The sequence below is a fragment of the Polypterus senegalus genome, unplaced genomic scaffold (genome assembly GCF_016835505.1).
Source record: "Polypterus senegalus isolate Bchr_013 unplaced genomic scaffold, ASM1683550v1 scaffold_6287, whole genome shotgun sequence".
Taxonomy (NCBI): Eukaryota; Metazoa; Chordata; class Cladistia; order Polypteriformes; family Polypteridae; genus Polypterus; species Polypterus senegalus.
The window spans coordinates 1-5,348 of NW_024381268.1; the positions used below are offsets into that span (position 1 = coordinate 1).

Consider the following 5,348-nt stretch of genomic DNA (forward strand, 5'->3'; position numbering starts at 1 on the left):
AAGCAGTATTGAGACATGCATGCTGAATAAATATCACTAGAATAAAAGACAGTTAGAAATGTTATGTTAAGTTACTTTAAAGGTATTGAAGTTTCTGGTATTTGAATTTAAGGTTCATTTTCCATTCACAACTCTTAACAGTAGGGTATTTGCTCTGTTGCACCACAGATAGTAAGAAAGTGACAGAGATGTTGTAACAGGTTCTGTTTTCTCTGAAGCTCATTATGGTTATCTTAACATGAACAAAACTGTAAATCTATAAAGACACATTATGATGTTTTAATGAACAAGGACAATATTTTTGGTTTTGGAAAGTAGATTAAGAAGTTAAGCTCTGTGACTTCAAATGAATTATCACTGGAACTGGCTCATGCTTGCAAGTGGACTCATCCTAGAGGAGGTTAGCTACAGGTCCAGATGCTGTCATCATCCTTGATGACCCATAACTTCCCAAGGTCGTAGGACACATGCTTGATTTTCCCACATACGTTAATTTGTGTCCAATCAGTACCAGCAGGATTGCTATCAGTTATTCCATCCCTGTGAAAAAAGCACAAATGTTATCAGATTCCATGCAGACTTGGACCAGAACTGACAAAAGTCATTATTCATTATTTTACATAGCACTTTGATTTTGGAAATGGGCAGTGCTGTGACCAGTGCTGCAGCTACACAGGGTTTAAATCCTGACTCGGTCACAGTATGTGTTTATCTTGCATGTTCCTTTATAAGTTTTCTTAAAATAATCAATTTTCTTCAGACATATCAAAGATGTTCATGTTTCTTGGCTGACTTGTGTAGGGATGTGTGTGCGTGTTTGTGCCTGGAAGTCAACTGACTATCCAGGGAGGTGCTCTGTTGTTCTCCCACTGCTGATAGTATAGGCTGTGGCCGCCTTTGACCTGGTGAATCAATAAGCTTGTGACAAAGCCACAATAAACTATTATTTAGTTACAAGTTTTTTGGTGGAAGAATCCTGAATTCCTTGTTTAGCTTTTTATTTTGAAAAGACTGCCTTGTTTTATGTAATGACAAGAAGGACTGATTGTGAAGCAAAATGTTACAGGAATGACACCATCTTGTGGAGGGCAGAGGAAAAAAGAAGAGAAAAAAAATTAATAAAGAAGCCACTGGGGAGAAGAGGGTAAGTATTCCATCTTTGTAACCATGACTGTTATGTGTTACCTTCATAAATACATGGGAATGTAAACTGTTTGGACTTTTATTTGAGATTATAATGTGGTTATGGATTTTAATTAGAATGAAGAATCTTCAGGATGATTGACCAGCTGGATTATACTCACTTGATGTTCTCAGACGTTATAATAAGGACAAGCAACCAGCATTATTATGAAGTAGAAAATCCCATTGGATGGTTGGTTGAGATCAATCTTACTTCATAAAGGAAGGACTAAAAATAAATATTTCGTTTTTTTTGTAATATATTTTCTTGTTTAGATATTCCTGTGTACGTATCTCCTTGTGATTTGAGTATAAATTCTCAATACATTTGCCTTTATTGCATGGTATTTAAGGTGTGTATAGCTATTTCTTCCCCTTGTAGCATCAAAGAATTCAACCTTGGTTGGTTTGTACCTCAATTTGTCATAAGTTGTGATAGCTGATTGTTAAAAGGAAAAGGTTAGGAACACGCACTGATACAGAGCATTCCCGCACCACCACACGACAAACCAACTCAGGATCCAGATTAGGACCCAGTGCAGCCATACAACGGGTGACACCTCAGCACCACACTAGTTCAGATGGAGTGGAACAGTGTAAGGTTTTTTTATGGTGGCTGGAGTTTCAATCTTGCCACCACCATCAAGTTTTTCCCTGCAGGTTGGAGGGCCTACATACAGGGATGGATACAGATTAGCGTCATACCCAGGACGGAGCAATTGCGGGTTAAGGGCCTTGTTACAAGATGATTTAAAAATGTACGGATAGACTTGAATAGTGCTTTATGTACGCATCTCTGCATATTCCTGAATCATTAAATAACAAATGGCAGTCTTAAAAAAGTATCGGTAAGAAGTGTCAGCTTTGAATGTTAGGTTTTATGGCTAAGATTCCATTAGAGCACAAGCAGCTACGTTGTCTGGTCAGCGTGTTACAGGAGCCATTTCTGCAATTCAAACCAATGTCTAGCTTTTAGTCAAGCTATCCTTGTGGCAAGTGTTATAATATTGTTTTTGTGTTTACAGAAAGATGTGCCAATGAAAGAAGACCTACCTGCGGTAAACATTTCCATCTGCGTTCACTCCATACACAGTGCCGTCTGTGCCAACTTCAATCATTGCCAAGGAGCCTTGGAATGTTTTGCCACTGTTGATTGCCCTTGCAAGCAGTCGGTATGACATTATTCATTAAATAGATCTGGTTTGCAGAATTGACACCCCAACAGCCAATGGGGCCGCATGAATAGTACGTAAGGCCTCCAGGCAGTTGCTCCCATGCAGGAGAAGTCTGGGCATTTCTAAATGCCATTTGGCTTGCCTGCCCATGCAGTAGATACTATCAACCATGTTTGCACCAGAGACAAACTCATCACCACCTGCATCAATCTGCTTCAGCAAGCCTGTAGTGAATGAGAAACGAATACAATGATTTAAATATTGAACTCTTTACAAAACCATCCAAAGTCGACTATGTATTTTGTATTTTTTATTAATATTCCCCTCTGTATTTATTCTTACTTATATTACACTCTTTTGAATTAAGGGTAACATGGTAAGAACTACAGATTTTAGTTTACCTTCATTCTCATCAGAATAAGGCTTAAGTCATAATAAGACATCATTTTAAAACAATTTGGTCCCAGATTCCAATTTAGGCACACAGTCACAAAAAATTAGAAGTGACTGCTTAGATAATTAATTATATACTTTTGAACAGAAACATTAACCCACAAACCCCTGAGGAAATTTACACACAAGAAGGACATTCCAACTCCACACTGAAGAACAAAATTTCAGTATGCAAAAATTATAGTTGTTCATGCCACTTTGAACCCGTTAAGTGAAAGGTCTATTCCTTGAAATCCATCCATCCATCCATCCATTTTCCAACCCGCTGAATCCAACACAGGTCACGGGTCTGCTGGAGCCAATCCCAGTCAACACAGGGCACAAGGCAGGAACCAATCCTGGCAGGGTGCCAACCCACCACAGGACACACACAAACACACAACAAACCAAGCAACACGAGGGCCAATTTAGAATCGCCTATGCGACCTATGCCGACACGGGAGAACATGCAAACTCCAGCAGGGAGGACTATTCTTGAACAAGCCTCAAAATTTACAACTGGAATCTTGAGATGCTCACTCTGTATTAATTTTTTCTGCTAAATTATATGAGAAAATTCACATTTGATGCTTGTATGTATGTATTGTCTCAGAGATGTTCAGAAATAGTCCAAGCTGAAAAAAATCTCCCTGACAGTTTCACAGTTCTCAGATTATTCTACCACAGAAGAAAAAATGTCTACCTGGAACATTAACCCACTGGCCAGCCACCATCTTGTAAATTTGGTTATCTTTGTTGACTCCCCACACGCCTGCAGGACCAACAGTAACATGCTTCAAAGCTCCTGGGAGTTGGACCCAATTGTACCATAGAGTGTAGATGTTGTCATTGCTGTTCACACCAAACACCTGGCCCAGGCTGACATCAATTTGTTTCCAGCGGCCATCCACCTGCTGGCAATCAGTGCTGCAAAGAGATAAGGGAGTTTCTGATTTAAGATGGACATTAAAGTATAGCTAAGAAGGAATTAAGATATGCATATATGAGACCAGGATAAAAGCAATGTATCCACCCAGCCATTTTCTGAACCTATTTCACCCAGTTTATGATCACTTGGGGTCGTGCCTATCCCATCTCTATTTAACACAAGACAGACACAAACCGTGAAGGGGCACAAGTCCCAATCACTGAGCAATTTATAATTTCAAATATATGACTTACACTTTGAGATGTATGAGGTTAACCTTTATATTGAGGACTCTTTTAGATTTGATAGCCAGCTCTAATTATATATTAGAATCATGTGTTGTTAAAATACACATGCTGGCATGACAAAGTCTGTGAAAAAAGTAGAGTTAAACAATGACAGTCAGAGAGCCACATATCCCATATACTTGTCTTTGTGATAATGCCATCATGCCACATGCATGAGGTGCCAGCCAGCACAAGCACATAACTGATCTGGAATTTATTTTGGGTTTAGTTAAACTAGAAGCCCCAAAGAGTACTAGAGTGGGCTTTTGTTTAGCAAGTGACCCTATAATAATATTTACAAATCCATGCTTAGCTAGCGCTCTCTACAGCCTGTAGCTGGGAGGTTCAGGCAGTTCTCTGGTCAGGTTATTGTCACAAATTTATAACGCTGATGTTTAAAGGCATCTTTGCAAGGTGAGCAGCTTAAGCTTCTTTTTCCCTGTACATACTTTAGTAATTAACTATCTTATGCACAACATGCATTTCCAAACTGTACATACTGAACCCTGAAAAAGAATACATAGAAGTTTAATATTCTTTAATGAGTGTAACTTTACATTTTAACTCTTTTTCCGTAATCCTTTATATATCTGCAATTAATATTTTTTTTAATAAATTAAAGAGCTGACTTCCTATATGTCCATGTCAATTATCCGGGAGCACAGAACAGTCCAGTGTTTGGGCAGCTTTTTCTTTATTTCAGCCATTAGGTAGAAGAAATTAAGTGGAAGTGGTGGGGTTAACTATTTTATTTGTAGCAGTTGGCTTTTCTCCCCATTTACTTTATTGGAATATCCTACTTGAGCCACCAATGAGCCATTGTTAGTCCCCCCCACAAATATACAGAAGAAATAAAAGCATATGATGTTAGCTCAAAGCGTTTTTCTTAAAAACTGCTTCCCTTGAGTCGTTACTGACAGCTTAAGTGTTTGGTTTTGATTATTTTTCAAATACAATGCAGTTGTTTTTATATAAAAAGTGTCTGAACCCAGTAATATTTATTACTTGCTGTTTATTTGACCTTTTTCCTTATATGGCTCATTTTCAATAAAATATTATTCATTTTTCTGGCTATTTCATTCTTATAAAGGCTTTATTTTATTAGTGTTGTTATCTAAATGTATTAATGTTGTATAAACTAACATAAAGTAATGTTCCCCAACCCTCTTAATCCAACTCAGGGTTGTGTGAGATCAGAGCCTGCAGTGTGGACACTCAGCACCGGGCTGAAAAGATTCTTCAACAGGACACCAGATTATTGCCAGGCCCCCTCACACATACACTGTCAAGATGTCAATTTAGTGCAACACAACCGCAACATCAATGGGATGAGGGAAGCAACTA

At 38.4% G+C, this 5,348-nt stretch overlaps 1 pseudogene; it reads right to left on the reverse strand.

The window, feature by feature from the left end:
- Window positions 1–137: 137 nt before the first annotated feature.
- On the reverse strand, window positions 138–3,716 carry LOC120520541 (annotated as a pseudogene).
- Window positions 3,717–5,348: the final 1,632 nt, after the last annotated feature.